This window comes from Heterodontus francisci, chromosome 17 (genome assembly GCF_036365525.1).
Source record: "Heterodontus francisci isolate sHetFra1 chromosome 17, sHetFra1.hap1, whole genome shotgun sequence".
Classification (NCBI taxonomy): domain Eukaryota; kingdom Metazoa; phylum Chordata; class Chondrichthyes; order Heterodontiformes; family Heterodontidae; genus Heterodontus; species Heterodontus francisci.
In genome coordinates this window covers 70,646,146-70,672,081 of record NC_090387.1, presented here as the reverse complement: position 1 = coordinate 70,672,081, position 25,936 = coordinate 70,646,146, and the positions used below count along the sequence as shown (strand labels likewise).

Below are 25,936 nucleotides of genomic sequence, written 5' to 3'. Positions count from 1 at the left end.
ACAGAGGGGTTAAAACCTAATAACAAAACACACTTGCTGCAGTCAGGTGGGAGTTGAACAGTGGGAACCATCCACAACTCACTATGTGGCTGTGACAATTATCTGAGGATTTGCGAATGATACTGAACATTAGGCAATCATCAGTGAATAACACCATTTCTGAACTTATTTTGAAGGGAAGGTCATTGATCAAAATGGTTAGGCCTGGAACACTACCTGGAGGAACTCCTGCAGTGATGTCCTGGGACTGAGATGATTGGCCTCTTTCTCCTAGATTCCCTGTGGTCTGACATTGATTTCACTAACTAAATATCAGTGCGAGCTTCATTTTCAAAAATGAAAACAGAAAATGCTGGAAACCTTCAGCAGGAATGATGGCATCTGTGCAGAGAGAAGCAGTTACCATTTCAGGTTGATATTCTGATGAAATATGCACTTGGGTTAATAAGCAATGTCATAGTAAAAGATCCACTGGGAAATAGTGATCATAATATTTCATGTTAAGTTTAAAAGTGACACATTTCAATCACAAACAAGAATCTTAAACTTAAACAAAGCCAATTACAAAGGTATGAGGGATGAACTGGCTAAGGTTAATTGGGTAAATAGACTGGAAGGTACGGCGGTAAATGAACAGTGGGAAACATTTAAAGAAACAATTCAAAGGGTTCAACAAAAGTACATTCTGTTCAAAAACAAAAAACTCATCCAAAAAGACCCATCCGTGGCTCACTCAGAAAGTTAAGGAGAGCATTAAACTAAAAGAAGAGGCATACAATGTTGCAAAAAAAAGTAGCAAGTCTGAGGATTGGGAGTGTTTTAGAAACCAGCAAACGGCCACCAAAAGGTTGATAAACAGGGAAAAAATAGAATATGAGAGTAAACTAGCCAGCAATATAAAAACAGATTGTAAGAGCTTTTATAAGTACATAAAAAGGAAGAAAGCAGCTAAAGTAGACATTGGTCCCTCAGAGGCAGAGACAGGAGAAATCATCAAGGGGAATGAGGAAATAGCAGAGGCATTGAAAACATATTTTATGTCTGCCTTCACAGTAGAAGACACAAGTTTCATACCAGAAATAGGCAGTAACCTAGAGGCTAAAAAGAGTGAGGAAATCAATCAAGAAAAAGTATTGGAGAAACTTGAGGGATGAAAATCTGACCAGATGGTCAGACCAGATGATCTGACGAGACCAGATGACTTACATCCTAGGGTTCTAAAAGAGATAGCTGCAGAGATAGTGGGTGCACTATGATTTTGAAGAATTCCTTAGATTCAGGAATGGTCCTGTCAGATTGAAAGTTGGCAAATGTTACACTGCTTTTCAAGAAAAGAGGTAGGGAGAAAACAGGGAACAACAGGCCAGTTAGCCTAACATCAGTCGTTGGGAAGATGCTGGAAACTATTATTAAGGAAGTCTTAATATTGCACTTGAAAAGGTATAGTATAATTAGAACAAGTCAGCATGGTTTTATTAAAGAGAGATCCTGTTTGACAAATTTATTATAGAGTTTTGCGAGGATGTAACTAGTAGGATAGATAAAGGGCAACCAGTAGATATAGTATACCTGAATTTTCAAAAGGCATTCGATAAGGTGCCACATAAAAGATGAATAGGCATGATAAGGGCTCATGGTGTTGGGGGTAATATATTAGCGTGGATAGAGGATTGGTTAACAGACAAGAATCAGAGAGTGAGCATAAATGGGGTATTTTCAAGTTGGCAGGCAGTGAATAGTGGGGTGCCGTAAGGATCAGTGCTGGGGTCTCAGCTATTTACACTCTATACTAATGACTTGGATGAAGAGACAGTGAGTAATGTATCTAAGTTTGCTGATGATACAAAGCTTGGTGGAAAGGTAAGCTGTGGGGAGAATGTAGAGAGGCTGCAAAGAGATATAGACAGTTTAAGTGAGTGGGCAACAAGATGGCAAATGGAGTATAATGTAGGGAAGTGTGAAGTTGTTCACTTTGGTCGTAAGAATAGAAAAGCAGCATATTTTTTAAAAGGTGTGAAACTGTTAAGTGTTGATGTTCAGAGAGACTTGGGGGTACTCATACAAGGAACGCACAAAGTTAACATGCAGGTGCAGCAGGCTATTAGGACGACAAATCGCACGTTGGCCTTTATTGCAAGGGGATTGGAGTACAGGAATAAAGAAGTCTTACTAAAATTGTACAGGGCTTTGGTGAAACCGCACCTGGAATAGTGTGTGCAGTTTTGGTTTCCACATTTAAGAAAGGAGGCAGTGCAATGAAGATTTACTAGATTGGTCCCTAGATGAGGGGTTTGTCCTATGATGTGAGGCTGAGTAAATTGGGTCTATATTCTCTGGAGTTTAGGAGAATGAGGGGCAATCTAATTGAGACATACAAGATTCTGAAAAGGCTTGATAGGGTAGAAGCTGAGAGATTGTTCCCACTGGTCAGGGAATCTAGAACACGGGGACACAGTCTCAGGATAATGGGTCAATCATTCAAGACTGAGATGAGGAGAAATTATTTCACTCAAAGGGTTGTGAATCTTTGGAATTCTCTAACTCAGAGGGTTGTGGATACTCCATCATTGAATATATTTAAGGCTGGGAGAGATAGATTTTTGGTCTCACAGCGAAATCAAGAGATATGGGGAGTGGGCAGGAAAGTGGAATTGAAGCCCAAGATCAGCCATGATCGTATTGAATGGCGGAGCAGGCTCAATGGGCCATATGGTCTACTTCTGCTCCTATTTCTTGTGTTCTTGTGAAACATCAAAGGTTGACTCCATTTCTCTCTCCACAGATGCTGCCTGACCTGCTGAATATTTGCAGCATTTTCTGTTTTTATTTCAGATTTCCAGCATGCATAGTATTTTAATTTTATTTTCTTAATTTTCAAACCAAATTTACCTTAATATGTGAAGCACAACCCCATATTTTATCATGTTTCCATCTCTCTCATTTTGCTCAGTTTTCTCACTTCCTCAGCTATTTACATACCCTTTGTTACTCTAATGTCTTTTACTTGTTCAATGGTTCTATTACTTGAGATGATCTTTTCCATAATTGTACTTCCAATTCTTCTCTGCATTTGTACTGTTTCCACATGAAAAGGGGAACTATAAATTAATTAAGAAAAATAAATTTAACTTAATTAACACAATAAAGATTGCAGGTCAGGTGATGGGTTGTAGCTGCAGCATGTGGGAGCTTTGGATGCCGCGGTAACCATTTCTGCAGCTTGAGGAGCTTTGGCTCAGTGTCAATGAGCTGGAGGCTGAGCTGCAGACACTGTGATGCACCAGGGCGGAGAAAGTTACTTGAACACTTTGTTCCAGAAGGCAATCATACCCCTTAGGATAGGGTCATCTGATTTGATCAGGGATAGGAGAGTATGACTACGAGCCAGGCAGGTAAGGGGATCAAGAAGTTGAGAGCGGAGGAGATTCAGTCCTTGAAGTTGAGCAACAAGTTCGAGGTTTTTGCAGCTTGTATGGACATGAGTGAGGGCTGTAGTGTGGATAAGCAGGTTGACCATGGCACCATGGTACAGGAAGCCATTCAAGTATGGGTCGTGAAAAGGAATGTAGTGGTAGTAGAGGACAGTATAGTCAGGGGGATAGATACTGTTCTCTGCACCAGAGAGCGAGAGTCCAGAAGGCTGTGTTGCCTGCCCGGTGCCAGGGTTTGGGATATCAGCTCAAGGCTGGAGAGGAACTTGCAGTGGGAGGGGGAGAGTCCAGTGGTCATGGTCCATAGTTACCAATGACATAGATAGGACTAGGAAAGAAGTTCTGCATAGGCAGTATGAGGAGCTAGGCAGTAAATTAAAAAGCAGAACCTCAAATGTCATAATCTCTGGATTGTTATCTGAGCCATGCGCAAATTGGCATAGGGTAAATAAGATTAGAGAGATGGCTGAAAGACTGGTGTGGGAGAAGTGGGTTCTGGTTTGTGGGACACTGGCAATAATACTGGGGAAAGTGGGGGCTGTACCATTGGGACAGACTTCACCTGAACTGTGCTGGAACCAGTGTTCTAGTGAGTCATATAATTAAGGAAGTAGAGAGGGCTTTAAACTAAATAGAGGGGGGATGGGATCATGTAAGGGAAGATTGAGTAAATTATAGGGAAATGACATGTCAATAGATCAAGGTAGTAATAAAGGTAATGATAATCAGAGTATGGCAGGAAGGGACAGTGACTGCAAACTTAAGAGTGTGCCAGCAGATAGAACCAGAACTTACAAAGCAGTAAAAAAAAACTGAATTAAGGGGTCTGTATCTGAATGCCCGCAGCATTCGCAATAAAACAGATGAATTGTCAGCTCAAACAAAAATTCATATGTATGACCTGATAGCCATTACAGATACGTGGCTACAAGGAAACCAAAACTGGGACCTGAATATCCAGGGGTATGTGACATTCAGGAACAACAGGAAGCTGGAAAACGGTGCTGGGATAGGTCTGTTAATTAAAGCGGGCATTTGTATTGTAGTGTGAGATGATCTTAGTTCTAAAGATTAAGACATAGAATCAGTTTGGGTGGAACTAAGAAACAGCAAGTGGCACAAAACATTGGTGGGAGTTGTTTATAGGCCACCAAACAGTGGTAATGTAAATCACAGTATAAATCAGGAAATTAGAGGTGTGTGTAACAAGGGGAATACAGTAATCATGGGAGATTTCAATCTAAATATAGACTGTGTAAACTTTATTAGTACTAATGTTGTGGAGGATGAATCCTTGGAATATACACAAGATGGTTTTCTAGAACAGTACGCTGAGGAACCAACTAGGGAACGAGCTATTTTAGATCTAGTATTGTGCAATATAAAGGGCTAATTAATAATCTTGTTGTAAAAAAACCTTTAGGAAAGAGTGACCCTAATATGGTAAAATTTTACATTAAGTTTTAAAGTGATGTAGTTCAATCAGAGACTAGGGTCTTAATTCTAACTAAAAGGAACGATGAAAGTATGAGGAGCAAATTGACTATGGTGCATTGGAAAACTACATTAAAAGGAGTCCTACTCAGGCCCCCTCCCCCAAATCTTTTTCCAGTACATTGATGACTGTATCGGTGCCGTTTCCGAACTGGAAAACTTTATCAACTTTGCTTCCAATTTCCACCCTTCTCTCACCTTTACATGGTCCATCTCCAAGACTTCCCTTCACCTTATTCGACTTCTCTGTCTCCATCTCTGGCGATAGGCTGTCTACTAATAATCATTACAAGCCCACCGACTACCACAGCTACCTCGATTACACTTCGTCACACCCTGCCTCCTGTAAGGACTCCATTCCATTCTTCCAGTTTCTCAGTCTCTGACGCATATGCTCTGATGATGCAACCTTGCACGACAGCGCTTCTGATTCTCAAACGAGAATTCTCTCCCACTGTGGTGGACAGGGCCCTCAACCGTGTCTGGCCCATTTCTCGCACCTCTACCCTCATCCAGAAAGCAGCATTCCGAAAGGATCGTTCCCTCCGCGACACCCTGGTCCACTCCTCCATTACCATCAACACCCCGTCCCCTTCCCACGGCACCTTCAATTGCAGGAGGTGTAATACCTGCCTTTTTACCTCCTCTTTCCTCACCATCCAAGGCCCCAAACACTCCTTTCAGGTGAAGCGGTGATTTACTTGTACTTCCTTCAATTTAGTATACTGTATTCACCGCTCACAATGTCGTCTCCTCTACACTGGGGAGACCAAATGCAGATTGGATGATCACTTTACGGAACACCTCCACTCAGTCCGAAGGCATGACCCCGAGCTTCTGGTTGCTTGCCATTTCAACACTCCCCCCCTGCTTTCATACCCACATCTCTGTCCTGGGCTTGCTGCAGTGTTCCAGTGAATATCAAAGCAAGCTCGAGGAACAGCATCTCATTTACCGATTAGGCATGCTACAGCCTGCCGGACTGAACATTGAGTTCAATAATTTCAGAGCATTATTTTTAGTTATTTTAGCTTTTTTATTATTTATTATTTGTTTATTTTATTTCAGTTGGTTTCATCATTTTTTTTTACCATATGCCTATCCACTTTTTTTTCATGTTTGTGCTTTGGGCCAGGGCTGTTCAATTTTCTGTCAATTAACACCCTCTCTGCACTAACGCTTTGTCTTTCAGCACACCATTAACATACCATTTGCCTTTGCTCCATGACCGACTGGTCAGTTATTCTCTGTGATCCTCTATCCTATCAACAGCTTGCCTTTTGTTATCTCTTGCCCCACCCCCACTTTATTTGCTTAAAACCTATTACATTTCTAACAATTGCCAGTTCTGAAGGGTCACTGACCTGAAACATTAACTCTACTTCTCTCTCCACAGATGCTGCCAGACCTACTGAGTATTTCCAGCATTTCTTGTTTTTATTTCAGATTTCCAGCATCTGCAGTATTTTATTAAAAGGTATGATGGTAGACAGGCAATGGCTAACATTTAAAGAACTAATACATAGTTTACAACAAAAATACATTCCTTATAATGCACAAAAATCCAGCAAGGAAAGTGGCTAACAAAAGAAATCAAGGATTGTATTCGAGCAAAGGAAGAGGCATATAAAGTTGCCAAAAAAAAGGTAAGCCTGAGAATTGGGAGCATTTTAGAATTCTGCAAAGGAGGACCAAGAAAAAGATTTTTTTTAAAAGGAAAATAGAATATGAGAATAATCTAGCGTGAATCATAAAAATGGGCTGTAAAAGCTTCTGTGGGGATTAAATGCAATATTTCCAAATTGGCAGATGACACAAAACTAGGTGAAAGTGTGATTTGTGAGGAGGATGCAAAGACACTTCAAGGGGATTTGGAGAGGCTAAGTGAGTGGGCAAAAATTTGGCAAATGGAATACAATGTGGAGAAATGTGAGGTTAACCACTTTGGTAGGAAAAACAGAAATACAGAGTATTTCTTAAATTGTGAGAGGCTGGGAAGTGTTGAACTTCAAAGAGACTTGGGTATCCTTGTTCATGAGTCACTGAAAGCAAAGATGCAGATACAGCAAGCAATTAAGAAGGCAAATGGTATGCTGGCCTTTATTTCAAGGGAATTTGAGTATAGGAGTAAAGATATCTTGCTGCAATTATATAAAGCCTTGGTAAGACTGCACCTGGAGTATTGTGTGCAGTTTTTGGTCTCCTTACCTAAGGAAAGATATACTTGCCATAGAACGAATGTAATGAAGGTTCACCAAACTAATTCCTGGGATGGAGGGATTGTCCTATGAGGAAAGATTAAATAGGCTGGGCCTTTATTCTCTGGGGTTTAGAAGAATGAGAGGTGATCTCAATCAAACATACACAATTCTTACAGGGCTCGACAGCGTAGATGCAGAAAAGATGTTTCCCTTGGCTGGGGAGTCTAGAACCAGTGCACACAGTCTCAGAATAAGAGGCAGGCCATCTAGGGCTGAGATGAGGAAGGATTTCTTCACTCAGAGGCTGGTGAATCTTTGGAATTCTCTGCCCCAGAGGGCTGTAGAAGCTCAGTTATTGAGTATATTCAAGATGGAGATAGATAGATTTCTACACATTAAAAACATAAAGGGTTATGGGGATCATGTCGGAAAATGGTGTTGAAGTAGAAGATCAGCTGTGACTTATTGAATGGTGAAGCAGACTCGGAGGGCAGAATGACCTACTCCTGCTCCTGTTTTATATGTTCTTATGTTCACCCACGAACACACTCAATGAACTCTTTTTTTGAACTGAACTAGCAATAACTAGTTAAATAAATACTCAGAATATTAACTAATTTAAAACTTAGTTTATAAAGCTTGGGCATTGAAACTAATGAAAGGGAAAATCTGAAAAAGTAAAGTCACAGCAAGCATGGAGGAGGAGCTCTGAGGGTGAGTAAATCAGGTGAATAAACAGTAAGTGATTTTTTTTTTAATTCAAGCGATCAATAAACAAGTAAATAAAAAAGACCTGAGATGACAGGATAGGCTATGTATCAGGACTGTAATATGCAGAGGTTTGTGGATAGTGAGACTATGCAGGGTTCCTACATCTGCAGGAAATATCGCTACCTTCAGTCATTCTGGCTCAGAGTCATTGAGCTGGAGTATGTGTTACAGACATCCTGGCACATAATGGAGGGGGTGCATTTCTGAATATTTTTATCCAGAACACAGTAATACCCTAGAGGAAAGCACAGGTTTAGGAAGGGGAGGGAGTGACTATTAGGGAGCAGAGTAGTGGGATCTTGGTGGGGTGGGGGGGGGGATTAATAAGGATGACCTGCAGATACTGGCCTTGTCCTACAGGTATGTTATGCTTACTACCTGTGAGGACATGGAGAAAGACTGTGGGAGGACAGCCACAATGCAGACCAAGGCAACATGCCTCAGAAGGTTGTGCAAGTTGGGAGGGGGAGGGGGAACAGAGAATAGAAATGTGGTTGTAATAGAGGATTCTATAACTAGGGGAATTGATAGTGTTCTCTGCAGCTACAAGTATCAGTCCTGAAGGGTGTGTTCTCTACCTGGTCCCAGGGTAAAGGCTATCCCAAGGCAGCTGAAGAGGAATTTGGAAAGGGAGGGGTAAAATCCAATTGTTCCGGTCCATGTTGGAACAAATAACACAGGTAGGAACAGGGAGGAAACATGGCTAAGGAATTATCAGGAGTTAGGTACTAAATTAAAAAGCACCACCTTTAGGGTAATAACCTCTGGATTACTGCCCAAGCCACGTGAAAGTTGGCATAGAGACAGAGAGATCAGGAGAGTTAACACATGGCTAAAGAGCTGGTATGAGAAAGAGGGGTTCCTTGTCTTGGGATACTGGTACCAGTACTGGGACAGAAAGGAGCTGTACCAGTGACCTAGCCTAGCTGTTCCAGTGCAGCTACAACACAGGCATCTACCTGACAATGTGGAAAATTGCCCAGATAGGTCCTGCCCACAAAAAGCTATACAAATCCAATCCAGCCAATTACTGCCCCATCAGTCTACTCTCAATCATCAGCAAAGTGTTGGAAGTTACTGTTGACAGTGCTATCAAGCACCACGTACTCAGCAATAACCTGCTCATTGATGTTCAGCTTGGGTTCTGCCAGCGCCACTCGGCTTCAGACCTCATTACAGCCTTGGTCCAAACATTGACAAAGAGCTGAATTCAAGAGGTGAGGAGATGGAGACTGCCCTTGACATCAAGGCAGCATTTGAACAAGTGTGGCATCAAGGAGCTCTAGCAAAATTGAAGTCAATGGGAATCAGGGGAACTCTCCACTGGTTGGAGACACATCTAGCATAAAGGAAGATGGTTGTGAATCACAAAAGTTAGCATGCAGGTACAGCAAATAATTAAGAAGGCAACTAGAATGCTGGCCTTTATTGCAAGGGGAATGTAGTATAAAAGCAGGAAAGTCTTGCTGCACTTGTACGGGGCATTGTTGAGACTGCAACTAGAGTATTGCGTGCAGTTTGGGTATCCTTACTTAAGGAGGGATGTATGTCCATTGGAAGTAGTTCAGAATAGGTTCACTAGGCTGATAAGGGGTTATCTTATGAGGAAAGGTTGAGCAGGTTGAACCTATATTCATTGGACTTTCGAAGAATAAGAGGTGATCTTATTGAAACATATAAAGTTCTGAGAGGACTTGAGAGGGTAGATGCTGAGAGGATGTTTCCTCTCCTGGGGGAATCCAGAACTAGGGGTCGCCATTTAAACATAAGGTGTCTCCCATTTGAGACGGAGATGAGGAGGAATTTCTTCTCTGAGAGGGTTGTTAATCTTTGGAATTCTCTTCCCTGGAGAGCAGTGGTCATTGAATATATTCAAGGCTGAATTAGACAGATTTTTGATCTACAACGGAGTCAAGGGTTATAGGGGGCAGGCAGGAAAGTGGAGTTAAGGCCACAATCAGATCAGTTATGATCTTATTGAATGTCTCGAAGGGCTGAGTGGCTTACTCTTGCTCTTATTTCTTATGATCTTATGATCCATTGCCTTCCTGCCTCTCGTCCCTTTCCTCTGCTTTCCTGATACCCAGGGCTCTGCCCTTTCTGTGGAGGATGTTATTTCACATCTCAATTGGACCAGAAATCTGAGAGTCGTGCTCCCATTGCCAGCTCCTGCCTTCAATGTGTTCAGATGGAATTGCAATTGTGTCTAGAAGGCTTGCTTCTTTCTCTTGTGCCCCCGTGATGCCAGGAGGGTGACAAGCTCCTGAGTTGCCTATGCGTTTACCGACCACTCTCTCTGCAAACCCGATGGCACCTGTGTGCCAATGTCCAAATCCCCCTCTGCGCCATTCCCTCTTTCATGGGGTGCACCTAATTTGTTCAGGTGGCCATGACTGGCTCCCCACTGTGTTGCCGCCTCCACATACCTGGTCTGCCGCAGAGATCACATGCAGCCCACACACCTCTGCCAAAACCAGAACATGACCCTCAACAAGCTCACAATGAGCTCTTTAAGCACCGTAATTGACATCAATACCGGATCGGGTTCTCAGGGCTGCCATTTGCCCATCCTGGTGAAAGTCGCCAGCGCCGGGAATGGTGATGGGAAACTGGCACACTGGATGGCACCAGTATTTTCATCTCCCACCCGCCTCCATTCCCATCCCTGACTGGACCCCAAAATGTTGCCCAGCGTGTCAAAGAGGGGATGGTCTTTTTCGGAGCAGAGAGGTTAGGGGAGGGAAAGTGAGTGGTTGGCACAGAGTGGTTGTAAACACATTGCACTGCAAACAGAATGTAAAATTTGGGTGTTTGGTGCAAGTGGAACTTTCTGGTAAGTAGTCATGAGTCAGTAGTTTCAAACTGAAATTTAGTTTAATTTTTTGAATTGGGAAATCTAAATGAAACAGCACTTAACAAAAGATGCCTGTTAACTGTTAACTAGCTGTAAATGATTGCCTGAATTACTGAGAACAGGAAGCTAAGTCAGCACTTGTAACTTCAGTGTGGCTCAAAAAGGTAAACAGTATCTGCTGACACATAGTGTAAAAGGTTTGGTGAGAGTGGCAATTTAGTGCAGGCGTGAAAGAAGGTCTTGATTTTTGCCTCCAATACTTGCAGAGGTTTGTACTACAGATAAATATTTACCATAGAAACACAGAAAGGTTACAGTAGGAAGCCATTCAGCCCATCGAATCCATGCCAGCTCTCTGCAACAGCAACTCAGCTGATCTCACTCCCCTGCCCTTTTCCTGTAGCCCTGCAATTTTTTTCTCTTTAAGTGATTATCCAATTCCCTTTTGAAAGCCACGATTGAATCTGCCTCCACCACACTCTCAGGCAGTGCATTCCAGATCTGAACCACTTGCTGCATAAAAAGATTTTTCCTCCCGTCACTGTTGCTTCTTTTGTTATTCACCTGAAATCTATGTCCTCTGGTTCTTGACCCTTCCACCAATGGGAACAATTTTTTCCATCTACTCTGTCTCGACCCCTCATGATTTTGAATACCTTGATCAAATTCCTTCTCAACCTCTTGTTTAAGGAGAACAACCCCAGTTTCTCCAATCTATCCATGTAACTGAAGTCCCTCATCCCTGGAACTAATCTTGTGAATTTTTTCTGACCCTCTCTAAAGCCTTCACATCCTTCCTAAAGTGTTGTGCCCAGAATTGGACGCAATACTCCAGTTGAAGCCAAACCAGTGGTTAGACAGATTCATAATTTCCTTGCTTTTGTACCTATGGCTCTATTTATAAAGTCCAGGATCCCATATGCCTTTTTAACCACTTTCTCAACCTGCCCTGCCACCCTCAATGAATACAGCCCCAGGTCTCTCTGTTCCTGCACCCTCTTTAGAATTGTACCCTTTAGTTTATATTGTCTCTCCTCGTTCTTCCTACCAAAACTTATTACTTCATAATTCTCTGCATTAAATTTCATCTGCCCATGTCCACCCATTCCACCAGCCTCTCTATGTCCTCTTGAAATCTATCACCATCTTCCTCACAGTACATCCAAGTTTTGTGACATCTGCAAATTTTGAAATTCTACCTTGTAAACCCAAATCTTGGTCATAAATACTTATCAAAAAAATCTGCCTATCGCTTAAACTAGATCAAGTACTTTGTTGAAAGACTAAAAACTATAAGCTATGTTGATTTAAAAAATTGACTAATTAATCAAATAAATAATAGATGGTTAGATGACATGGCAAACAGGTAGTGTGCCTCAAATGCAGGATGTGGGAGTTTGTGGAGAGCATTGCAATCTTGGACAATCACATCTGCAGTAAGCAACTGCCCTGCAAGGAATTTCAGCTCAGAGTTGTTGAGCTGGAGTCCGAGCTGCAGACATTTTGGGACATCAGGGAGGAGGAGAGTTACTTGGATACTTTGATCCAGGAGGCAGTCACACCCTTTAGGTTAGGAAGTGGTACAGGTCTGGTTAGTGGTCAGGGAGGGTGTGACTGTGAGTCAGGCAGGTAAGGGGACCCCAGGTGCAGTGCTGGAGGAGCCTCAACCTTTGCCCTTATTCAACAGGATGAGGGCAAAGTCTGCAGGGAGGATGAGAAAACTGGCCACGGCACCATGGTACACAGGCCATTCTACTGGGGAGAGTAAAAAGGAATGCTGTAGGGACAGTCGAGTTAGGGAAATAGATATTGTTCTCTGCAAATGCGACCAGGAGGTCCAAACATTGCGTTGCCTGCCCAATGCCAGGTTTAAATACATCTCCTCATGGCTGGAAAATTGTTGGAGTGTAAGAGTGAGGATCCAGTTGCCGTGGTTCAAATGGGAACCAATGACACATGCAGAAGGAGGAATGAGGTTCTACTGAAGAGTTTGAGGAGGTAAGGTCCAAATTAATAAGCAGAACCTCAAAGGTAATAACCTCTGGATTGTTGCCTGTGCCATGTGCAAATTGGCATAAGATCAAACAGACCAGAGAGTTGAGTGTCTGATCCAAAGAGTGGTGTGGGATGCAGGGGTTTTGATTCATGGGGCACTGGCACCAGTACTGGGGAAAAAGGGAGCAGTTCCAGTGGGACGGGCTCCACTTAAACTGGGATGGAACCAGTGTCCTGGCAAATTGTGTAACTAGGTGCTGTAGAAGGGGCTTTAAACTAAAAAGGTATAGGGAGATACTCAGCAGGTCTGGCAGAATCTGTGGAGAGAGAAGCAGAGTTAACGTTTCAGGTCAGTGACCCTTTTTTTTTTAGAGATACAGCACTGAAACAGGCCCGTCAGCCCACCGAGTCTGCACCGACCAACAACCACCCATTTATACTAATCCTACATTAATCCCATATTCCCTACCATTCTCCTACCACCTACCTACATTAGGGGCAATTTACAATGGCCAATTTACCTATCAACCTGCAAGTCTTTGGTTGTGGGAGAATACCGGAGCACCTGGCGGAAACCCACGCGGTCACAGAGAGAACTTGCAAACTCCGCACATAACAGTACCCAGAACTGAACCCAGGTCGCTGGAGCTGTGAGGCTGCAGTGCTAACCACTGCACCTTCTTCAGAACTGTTCTGAAGAACGGTCACTGACCTGAAATGTTAACTCTGCTTCTCTCTCCACCGATGCTGCCAGACCTGCTGAGTATTTCCAGCATTTCTTGTTTTTATTTCAGATTTCCAGCATCCGCAGTATTTTGCTTTTATATTAAGGCATAGGGAGAGTTCAATTGAGGGAAATTTAAAGAGAAAATTCAAGCTCACAGAGCAGAGTAGTACAGAAATTTGAGTAAAGATAAATAGGAAGGTTCAACTGTAATAGTGCAGTGAATAAGATCAAATCAGGGGAAAATGGTAAAGTTAGAATTAAAGGCGCTTTATCTGAATGCACGAAGCAATTGTAACTAAATAGATGAATTAATGGAACTATTAGAGATAAATGTGTTTGATTTAGTAGCCCTTACAGAGTCATGGTTGCATGGCGACCAAGGTTGGGAAATAAATATTCAGGGTTCTTGATGTTTCAAAAATGGACAGCCTGATAATAAAGGATGACATATGAACAGTAGTCAGGAGGGATCTTGGCTCGAAAGAGCATGAAGCAGAATCAGTATGAGTGGAGATAAGAAATAGTAAGGGTCAGAAAAGGGTGGGAGTAGTTTATAAACCCCGTGACAGAAGCTATACTGTTGGACAGAGTATTAATCAAGAAATAAAAGGAACCTGTAGCAAAAGCAATGTAATAATCATTGGGGGGGGGGGGGGGGGGGGTGGCATTGAATAAATAAAATCAGTAAAAGCACTTTGGAGGACAAGTTCCGAGAATGCATTTGAGACAGTTTCTTAGAACAAAATATGTTGTGGAACCACCCAAGGAAGAGGCTATTATAGGTTTTGTTTTGTGTAATAAGACATGGTTAATTAGTAATCTCACAGCAAGGGATCCTCCGGAAAGAGTGATCATAACATGATAGAATTTCACTTTGCGCTTCAGTGATGTACATATGTCTCAGGTTAGAGTATACAACTTAAGTAAAGCCAATTACATAGGTATGAGGGATGAGTTGGATAAGGTTAATTGAGAAATTAGACTAAAAGGTATGACGGTAGATGAGCATTGATGAACATTTAAAGAAATATTTCATAATTCTCAACAAAACTACATTCTATTGAGAAATAAAAAAACTCCTTGGGAAAAGTGAGTGATCTGTAGTTAACTGAAGATATTAATAATAATATTAAATTAAAAGAAACGTATAATACTGCCAAGAGTATTAAGCCTGATGATTGGAAGAGTTTTAGATTGACAAAGGGAGAAAATAGAATGTGAGAGTAAACTAGCCAGAAATATTAAAATATTCTAAGAACTTCTACAATTATGTACAAATGAAGAGAGTAGCCAAAATAAACATGGGTCCCTTACAGGCTGAGACAGGAGAAATTAGAATGGGGAATAAGGAAGTGACATGGATGTTAAATAAATATTTAGTGTGTCAGCCGTGGGCTCAATTGGCAGCACTCTCGCCTCTGAGCCAGAAGGCTCTGGGTTAAAGTTCCACCCCAGGACTTGAGCACAAAAATCAAGGCTGACACTCCAATGCAGTACTGAGGGAGTGGTGCACTGTCAGAGGTGCCATCTTTTGGATGAGACGTTAAACCGAGGCCCCATCTGTCCACTCAGGTGGCTGCAAAAGATCCAATGGTACTATTTCAAAGAAGAGCAGGGGAGTTCTCCCCAGTGTCCTAGCCAATATTTATCTCTCAATCAACACCGCAAAAAACAGATTATCTGGTCATTATCACATTGCTGTTTTTGGGAGCTTGCTGTGTGCAATTCACTGCTGTGTTTCCTACACCACAACAGTGACTACTGTTCAAAAAAAGTGCTTCACTGGCTGTAAAGCATTTTGAGACATCCGGTGGTTGTAAAAGGCATTTTCTTACTTTCTTTTTCTTCCTTTTTTCTTTTATTGCTTTCTTCCTTTTCACATAAAACTCATACCAGAAATTTTGTAGGACCAAGGGTCTAGTGAGTGAGGATCTTAAAGTTATTAATATTAGTAAAGAAAAGGTACTGCTGAAATTAATGGGACTAAAGCCAACAAATCCTCTGGACCTGATGGCCTATAACTTAGAGTTTGAAAAGAGGTGGCTGCAGAGAAAGTGGATGCATTGGTTATGATCTTAAATTCCCTAGATTCTGGAATGATCCCAGCAGATTGGAAGTTAACAAATGTAATTCCTGCTGTTCAAGAAAGAAGGCAGAGAGAAAACAGGGAACTACAGGACAGTTAGTCTGACATCAGTTGTCGGGAAAATGCTTGAATCCAAAATTATGGAGGTGGTAACCAGGCACTTAGAAAATCATCATATGATCAGGCGGAGTCAACATGGTTTTATGAAAGGGCAATCATCTTTGAAAAAATATTGGAGTTTTTTTGGAGGATCTAACTATCAGGATAGATAAAGTGAACCAGTAGATGTAGTATATTTGATTTTTCAAAATCCACACGAAAGGTTGTTGCATAAGGACTCATGGGGTTGAGGGTTATATATTGGCATGGATTGGTCAAAGGACAGAAAACAGAGGGTAGGAATAAATAGATGATTTTCAAGTTGGCAGGCTATTACTAGTAGGGTATTGCAAGGATTACTGCTGAGGTCTTAACTATTTACAATCTAATGACTTAGATGTAATGTATCCAAGTTTGCTAACAAAACAAAGCTACGTGGGAAAGTAAGCCGTGAGGAGGACAGACTCTGCAAAGGGATACAGACAGGTTAAGTGAGTGGCAGATGGAGGATAATATAGGGAAATGTGAGGTTATTCACTTTGGTAAGAATAGAACATAATATTTTTAAATGGTGAGAAACTATTAAATGTTGGTCTTCAGAGCGATTTGGATGTCAAGAAACACAAAGTTAACATGCAAGTACAGCAAGCAATTAGGAAGGCAAATGGTATACTGGCCTTTGTGGCAGGGGGTTTGGAGTATAACAGAAAGGAAATCTTGCTGCAACTGTACAGGGTTTTGCTGAGACCACTCCTGGAATACCATGTACAGTTTTGGTGCCTGTACTTAGGAAGAATATACTTGCTTTAGAGGGGGTACAACGAAGGTTTACTAGATTGATTTCTGGGATGAGAGGGTTGCCCCTATGAGGAGTAATTAAATAGCTTACTTTGCCCCAAGCTTTGAATTGTCTCTGCAGCATAAAAGAATAGGAGGTGATCTCATTGAAACATAGGATTCTGAGAGGGCTTGACAGTGTTGATGCTAAGAGGCTGTTTTTTTCCTGGCTGGAGCGTTTAAGACTAGGGGTCATAGTCTCAGGATAAGGGGATGGCCATTTCAGACTGAGAGGAGAAGAAATTTCTTCACTTGGAGGGCTGTGAATTTTTGGAATTCTCGACCCCAGGGAGTTGTCGATGTTCAGTTGTTGAGTTGAGTTGAGGCCAAGGATTAACCATGATCATATTGAATGGTGGAGCAGGCTTGAGGGGCCATATGGCCTACTTCTTTTCCTATTTCTGATGTTTGAGAATAGTTCAGTAATTCAAGCAGATCAGCAGATGTTTAGCAAATTCTAAGTTTCACGGATTTATCAGAAATGCTATACAACATTAAATTTTGGGGTTCAGAAGTTATTATGCTACACTGTAAAGGAACAAAAAAAAAATCAAATGTGAAAATTAAAAAACAGAAAATGACAAAATGCAAAACAGGTCAATCAAACCTCTCAAAGAGAAAGTTCTGATAATGAGTTTCATTTGATATAACTTTCGCTTTCAGAATCTGACATGCATTTCCAACCATTTCTCTTTTTCATCTCAATTTTTCAATTGCCTTTGAATTTATCCCTACCCATTTCTTGGTGTATTCTGTAATTTTCCCATTCTCTTCAGGCTGATATAAGTAAAGATCTGAAGGATCCCATTCTAATGCCAGTATTTATGTAGCATCATTTACACCATCAATATATCCTGAAGCACTTTACTACCAGTGAGTTACAGTGCTTTTGAAGTGTAGTCACTGTTGCAATGAGGGTTAACACAACAGCCAATTGATGCAAAACAAGGTTCCTCCTGCAAACAGCGATGAGATAAATGATCCGATGATCAGTTTTAATGGTATTGGCTGAGGGATAAATTTTGGCCAGGACAACTCCTCAGCTATTCTTTAAATAATGCCATTGGATTTTTTTATGTCCACCTCAGAGGACAGGGCTATGCTTTGACATCGCATCTGATAGACCGACCTCCAACAGTGCACCACTGCCTCATTACTGTACTGAAGTGCAAGCCTAGATTATGTGCTTTATGTCTCTGAACCGTGACTTCTGACTCACAGATGACAGCACTACTATTGAGTCAAGATTCACAATGCACCAGAGTAAACTTAGGAATTTCCACTGCTACAGACACCTTCAGTAGGGCTACATGCAGTGGGCATGTGAGATACAGTCTGCATATAATTCATTTGACATTGAGCTACTGTACCTGGAAACCATATACCAAGTTGTGCTCAGGTCAGAGCTTTCTTGCCACTGTGCAATCCTGGAGGATTTTTCTTAAAGACGATTCCAATCTACCAGTTTGATAACATTGAAATTTTCTATTTGATGTGAATAGTAGAACATACAGCTATTAAAAATGTGAAAATTAGTGGTAACTGTGAACAGTATTTTGCAGTTCTGTCCATTAGCAATTTAAAGTTACTTAATGCACAAAGTCAAAAAGCAGACAGAAACATTCACTGCAATCACCAGTGCATCCTTGAGCCAATTTTAAATTTATCACAGAATATTCCTTTGACAGATGAGAACTTACATTACATTTGCAAACATTTAGTGTTGAGTTTGTAAGATATACTTTCATTATGTAAACATAAACCTACATTTGCTAATGTTGTTGAAAGAGCAGTTTTCAAACTATCCAATTACCCAAAACAATGCAGTTGAGACACTGAAATTCTGTATGTCTGTCACGTCAGGAAGTTATGCCATTCGCTAGCATGGGGAGTTTCATGCAAATTTCCTGGATAAATCACCTAAGTATGAGGTGGTGTAAGTTCTGGCCTAAAAGTACAGTGGGCAGCTTAATCTACATTAGACGACTGAAGTCCACCTGCCTGATATCTCAGGACAGCAGCATGTGGCAGTCCTCCTCACAGCACGATGGTGGCAGGCGAGACCGGGCTGCCCAGGAGCTCCCTCCAGACAAACAGCCAGCTGCAGCTCCTCATTAGAATGCGGCCGCCATGAGTTGAGTGCCACCTCAGTCCCACTGCCCTTCTGCACAGCATGTAGTGCCATCTATGGTGTGCCAGCCTGGCCCTCAGGTGGTACACAGAAGTAGTAACAGTTGAGTGAGATGGGAAGTTACACCTCATCACCAAGAGGAATCAAGATGTAAATAAGGAGTACGATGTTCATTTGCTTCAACTGTAAAACATGTTTTTATTACTGTACATTTTGCACTGATCTTGTGCTCGGTTATTCATGAATATTTAATTCATTCAGGTAAGGGAACATTCAGCTGGCATGAACATTTATACTCGTGATAAATACTGTCACAGTGCTATGTGGGCATTGAGGGCTGCTCAGCAGTCATGTACTAAGGTTGGTAGTGGTTTCAAGGAAGATCACTTTCTTGGTAATTGGAACAGAAGGAATAATATGCTACATCATCAGTGGTTGAACTCCTCCTGCACAATCTGATTTTGGATGGCCCTTGCAGCAGCCAGGGATGAATCGTCCAACTGTTCATCCTCCTCAAACGCTGGGGCCTGCAGCTCCCTTTCTTCGGGTAGCAGTGGCTCCTCATCGTCTATGTTGAATAGATGGCCTTCCTGCAGTGCAAAATTATGCAGTACGCAGCATGCTATGACGATTCTTGCAACCCTTTGGGGTGTGTACTGCAGAGCTCCACTGGATCTGTCCAGGCAGCGAAACCTGCTTTTCAACAGTCTTATGGTCCTCTCCACCACGGCTCTCGTTGCTGCCTGAGCTTTGTTGTATGTGTCCTCTGCCTGTGTTTTTGGTTGGCTCAGTGGAGGCATGAGCCACGTCTGCAGGGCGTACGCCTGGTCTCCGAGCAGCCACCCTTGGACATGGTTATCTTCGTGGAAGAGGTCAGGGAGTGTTGAGTGCTGTACAATTACAGCATCGTGACAGCTGCCAGCATGCTTGGCATTTACATACAGGATCTTCTGGTGGGCATCGCAGACAATCTGAACATTTAGCGAGTGAAACCCCTTCCTGTTCACGAATATAAGCGGTTGTTCTGCTGGTGCCTTCAGTGCCACGTGTGTGCCGCCTATGGCACCTTGAACCTTGGGGAATCCAGCAATGTAGCAGAACTCCTTTGCTCTTTCCCTCTGTTGCCTGGGCGTGATGCCAAAGTTGATGAACCCTGCAGCTCTATTGAAGAGCACGTCAGTGACCTGTTGAATGGCTGCTCTCACCGCTCCTTGGCTGATATTGCACATATTGCCTGTGGCACCTTGAAATGATCCAGTGCCAAAAAAATTTAGGGCAGTGGTCACTTTCATTTCGACAGACAAAGCCGTTCTGGCAGTGGAGTGAGGCTGAAGATCTTCACGAAGGAGTTCACACAGATTTGCAATGGCATCCTTGGACAATCGCACCCTTCGAACACAGAGATCCTCCGAAAGGTCCTCAAAGGACCTGCGCTGCCTGTAGATACGCTGGGGAGGGTAGTACCTAGTAGGGTGGTGTCTTTTACCATGCTGCCTTATTCTCTTCGCCTCCATACGCTGCTGCTCCTCCTCCTCCTCGTCTTCCACAATGATGGTATAGAGAGGTATGCCCATGGGAAATGCCATACCGTCTCGCGAGTCGTTCTGAGTATGTGAGTTGGGTGCCCTGGATGGGGTGGAAGTGGTTACAAAATGTAGGGATGGGTTGAGACTGAAGCACTGGGAGGAAAGTCAAGTGCAAGTCTCACTGTGCAAAGATGGATTGGAAAAATCCCTCTGTGGAGCCAGAAAGCAGCAAGCAAAGTTTGGGTACTCTTCAAAGCTTCCAATTTCCTCACTTCCGCCTGGGTCACGTGAAGCAGCCGGGCCTGCTCCGGAACTTTCCCAGGGTGCAACAGCGGCGTAACATCAGGAAATTCCCAGGCGCAGCGCCACCTGGCGACCGGCAGCCTCCCTCCCGAAGGGCGGCCACGCCCGGACCCAGGCCACCACCCGGCCACGGCCGCCACCCACTCCAAACCCAGGCGCGCCGGCCGCTTTCCTCGCCCTTTCCTTTCACACAAATTTTCGGCGTAACAACGGAAATAGCAACGGCCAGCATGACCCCGCCCTCGATCCTGGCCCCTCCCCTGCCCCGCCCCCTGTTCACCGGAAACAGCAGCTGCGCCTGCGCCGCTCATTCTTTTTGGTAGTCTTTGGTTTCTCCACTGGAGTTTACAACAAAAGGAGAAAGAAAACTATGGTCTCGTACATTGCTTTGTGCGTTCTCACGCTTTATGATTTTAATTAAATGGCGAAGCAGTCGGCGGGAAGTAATGGTGGAAGGTGGTGGGGGGGGATGATTATGAAGAAGGACCAAGTAACTGCCGGTGGTGTTCAGCTGTAAATGTTCCCTCAGAGAGGGACCGGGATCAGAACTGAGATTGGAATTGAGAGGCCGGCAGCCGCTGCTTTGTTTACAATGGAAGTTACTGACTTTCCTGGGGCCGGGGGGTAGAGTAGTGCTGGTTTGCTGCCGCTCGGACTTGTTCCCATTTCAGGCCCCGAGCCTCAGCACAGCGCACGTTGCCACCCCAGGGCGGCCTTTATTGCTGCAGTAGCCGCCCCCTTGCCTGGGTGAGGCTGCTGGTTGAAGCTGAGTTTGATATTCTGGGTTTAATTTTACAGCCAATATACCGAGGGGCTGATGGCTTTATGTTCATAGAACTGCACAAATAGTCAGCCTCGGAGAGGAGGGGGTGGGGAATGGAGTGGAGCCTCCCAGGCGTGTGTCTGGGAGTTTGGGTAACCAAATTCATACCCTACAATCTGTGGTATCACCCCTCTCCTTTTAAATAAACGCATTTCAGCCCTCGACACGTTGTATGGATAGGTGCCTAGCACCTGACGCCACTCAGCCCATCTGTCTTCAATGTATTCTTGCAGTCGACAGGGAAAACATTTTTTCCTTTACAAGGTGATTGTACCTCTTGAGTAGTAGGGATAGACAGGAAATCCTAAAATAATGAATCTTTCATTTGGAGAAACACAAGCAAGCTTTTATGGGAGAGGCTAAAGGCTGTATTTTTTTTTTATTTCCAAAATATACTTTATTCATAAAAATCTGTAAAAATTACATTCCCAAACAGTTTAAAACAGCATCAAGTCAAAAAATACGAACAGTGCAAAGGTGATCAGTTACCTTCTATACAATCATGAGTTGCCTCACAACCCTTCCATTCCATTTGTCATGCCATATACATTTTTACATTTACAGCACACAAAATTTCTCCGATACAGTTCGAAGGGTTTCCCATGGATCCAGCCCCTCAGTTCAGCTTGGTGGGGGGACCTTACACTGTGGTCTTTCCCCATTGAGCCTTTGCTGCGGCTGCCCCAAGCTTTAGTGTGTCCCTCAGCACGTAGTCCTGGACCTTGGAATATGCCAGTCTGCAACATTCGGTCATAGACAACTCTTTTCGCTGGAAGACCAGCAAGTTTCGGGCAGACCAAAGGGCGTCTTTCACCGAATTGATCCTCAATATCCAGGGGCACTGGAAAGTTTGTCCCCCCCCTTCTCAAAAATTGCATGTTGTGGTTATGTACACACTACCTCTATTGGTAAATGTGACAAACCATTTACCAGTTCTCTTCACCACCACCGCATCCGATTTCTTTGCTCCTTCCCCCATGCCCTAGTACACTGGACCTATAATACCACTGATACATTTGCAGCTCCATGGCGGTGTGTTGGTGCTTTAGTTGGGGTTTTTGAAAACTTCATTTAATGCATCACTAATAAAGATTTTCTTATTGGGCTTGATCAAAAACATTCACTTCATTTCATATCTGTTTGTAAAATGTAGCAGTTTTGTTTTTGAAGCTGAAACCAACAGGGACACTGGTGTTGCTCCATATTGTGTAGCCTGTGTATTGGGTTTCATCAGCTGTGTACTACATAACTGATAAATCGCTGCCCCCATAATGATAGATGCATAAACTTGATTAACTGGCAGCTTGAACTGTTGGCGGTCACTTGGGAAACTTGCAAGCATATGTGTTTTTGTCTACATTGACTTTTGAATTTTGCCAAAGCTGTCACATCTGATTGTAGCTGGGTTGACTGGAGGTAAGGTTATCATGCAGTGGCAACTTATAGTTTTGAGCCTATGCCTTTATGGTTTTTCATGAAGTGCTGTTGCATCTTCCTCCTCCCTCCATGTTCAGTGGCTTATTAATGCTCTCATGAAAGTAGGATGAGGGACCACAGGTTCAAACGAGTAAATGGAAAATTTAGAACTTTTTGAGGGAGCTCTTCATACAAGAAGTATAGCTCTGCTGGTTTAGCAGATTAAGCACCAGCAGTACCTCTGCGTACAGTTTAGAGTCTTCAAATCTTGGATCCAGTAATCTCTATCTACTCTCACTGGGCTTAGGTAAGTGGGGTGTTCCCATGTGCAGAGAAAGTGTGCATTGGGAAAACATTCTACATGGGTAGATAAATTGGAGACTTGGTTTGAGCATTCCTAAATACGTGATTAGTTTCTCCTGAGACCCATACATCTAGGTGAAAGATCTGAGGCATTTTTAACAGGTTACTGCACACCAGCTTCTGCTTTGGTGCGACTGAGCTTTGCCTGGTTAGTGCACAAATGCCAGATGTATTATTTAATTTTACACAAAAGGCCAGTAGACTAGTGTTCATCATAGTGATTAAGTGAAAAGAATAATCCAAAGGAAATGGAGTTCATTAGCTGTGATAATGCATTGCTATTCATGTCGTTTAACTTCCATTAACTCAGTAGTTTGATGTGCAGCTAAGTACTAATGTCTTAATTCAGCAAGGACTGTGAGTGTACGTAGAGAGTGTTTAGCTCGAATTTCTATTGCCCTTTGCCAAAATAGTGGAAATTCATATTGAAGATGATGAGCTCCTCCCTGTTACTCCAAAATGAAAATTTGCAGGTTATTCAGCATTTGAAAAGACCAGCTGAGGTTTTGGATGTAATCGTTCATCGGAACTGACATCGTCAGATAGGAGAAGCCCCTCAGTTAGGGCTGACTATGAAAGAGGACAAAGAGCAATCCAGGGTAAGAATAATTAACTGGGGGAAGGCCAACTTCAATGGGGTAAGAATGGAGCTGGGGTGAATAAATTGGAGTCAGAACTATTTAAAAGGTAGAGAGAAAACAGGGCATTATAGACCAGTCAGCCTGACATCGGTAGTGGGGAAAATTCTAGAGTCCATTATCAAAGATTTTATAGCAGAACACTTGGAGAGCAGTGCTAGAATCGGACAGAGTCAGCGTGGATTTACGAAAGGGAAATCATGCTTGACAAATGTACTAGAATTTATTTGAGGATGTAACTAGTAGAGTTGATGAGGGGGAGCCAGTGGATGTGGATTATTTGGACTTTCAGAAGGCTTTCGACAAAGTCCCACATAAGAAATTAGCCCGTAGAATTAAAGCGCATGGGATTAGGGGTAGTGTATTGCGATGGATAGAAAATTGGTTGGCAGACAGGAAACAGAGTAGGAATAAACGGGTCTTTTTCCGAATGGCAGGCAGTGACTAGTGGGGTACCGCAGGGATCGGTGCTCGGACCCCAGCTATTCACAATATATATTAATGATTTAGATGAGGGAACTAAATGAAATGTCTCCAAATTTGCAGATGACACAAAACTGGGTGGGAGGGTGAGTTGTGAGGAGGATGCAGAGAGGCTGCAGGGTGATTTGGACACGTTGAGTGAGTGGGCAAATGTGAGGTTATCCACTTTGGTAGCAAAAACAGGAAGGCAGATTATTATCTGAACGGCTATAAACAGAGAGGGGAATATGCAACGAGACCTGGGTGTTCTCATACACCAGTCGCTGAAGGTGCAACAGGCGGTAAAAATGGTAAATGGTATGTTGACCTTCATAGCGAGAGGATTCGAGTACATGAGCAGGGATGTCTTGCTGCAATTATACAGGGCCTTGGTGAGTCCACACCTGGAATATTGTGTGCAGTTTTGGTCTCCTTATCTGAAGAAGGATGCTCTTGCTATAGAGGGAGTGCAGCAAAGGTTTACCAGACAGATTCCTGGGATGGCGGGACTGACGTATGAGGAGAGATTGAGTCGGTTAGGATTATATTTCCTGGATTTCAGAAGAGTGAGAGGGGATCTCATAGAAATCTATAAAATTCTAACAGGACTTGACAGGGTAGATGCAGGAAGGATGTTCCCAATGGTGGGAGAGTCCAGAACCAGGGATCATAGTCTAAGGATACGGGGTAAACCTTTCAGGACTGAGATGAAGAGAAAATTCTTCACCCAGAGAGTGGTGAGCCTGTGGAATTTGCTATCACAGCAGTTGAGGCCAAAACATTGTATGTCTTCAAGAAGGAGTTAGATATAGCTCTTGGGAGGGGGGGTGGGGGAGAGGGAACAGGTTACTGAGTTGGATGATCAGCCATGATCATCATGAATGGCGGAGCAGGCTCGAAGGGCCGAATGGCCTACTCCTATTTTCTGTGTTTCTATGTAAAAGCTGGCAGGAAAACCAGTAGATGAACAATGGGTTACCTTCAAAAAAGAGATAGTTTGGGCACATTCTAGGTATGTTCCCTGAAAGGGGAAAAGTAGAGCAAACAAATTCAGAGCTCCCTGGATGACGAAAGAGGTAAAGATTAAGATAAAGAAGAAAAAGCGTGCTTATGACAGATGTCAGGTAGAAAATGCAGTTGAGAACTAGGCTGCATATAGAAGGTCCAGAGGGGAAGTGAAAAAAACAAAGAAGCAAAGAGAGAGCATGAGAAAAGATTGGCAGCTGGCATTAAAGGAAATCCCAAAGTTTTCTATAGGCATTACAATAGTAAAAGGATGGTAAAAGGAGGAGTGGGGCCGATTAGGGATCAGAAAGAGGATTTACACAGGGCAGCAGAGGGCATAGCTAAGGTATTAAATGAATACTTTGCATCTGTCTTTACCAAGGAAGAAGATGCAACCAGGCAATGTTGAAAGAGGAGGTAAGTCAAACACTAGAGGGGTTTAAAATTGATAAGAGGAAGTATTAGATAGGTTGTCTGTACTTAAAGTGAATAAAGCACCAGATGAGATACATCCAAGGATATTGAGGGAAGTGAGGGTGGAAATTGCAGAGGCACTGGCCATAATTTTTCAGTCTTCCTTAGACTCTGGGATGGTGCCAGAGAACTGGAGAATTGCAAACGTTACACCCTTGTTCAAAAAAGGGTGTAAAGATAAGCCCAGTCAGTTTAACTACGGTGGTGGGAAAACATCGAGAAAAAATAATTTGGGACAAAATCAATAGTCACATGGACTAAATGCAAGTAAATTAAGGAAAACCAGCATAGATTTTCTTA

General features: G+C 42.9%; 1 pseudogene; it reads right to left on the bottom strand.

Annotated features, from left to right (window-relative positions):
* Positions 1 to 18,029: 18,029 nt before the first annotated feature.
* On the bottom strand, positions 18,030 to 20,667 carry LOC137379226 (putative nuclease HARBI1 pseudogene; annotated as a pseudogene).
* Positions 20,668 to 25,936: the final 5,269 nt, after the last annotated feature.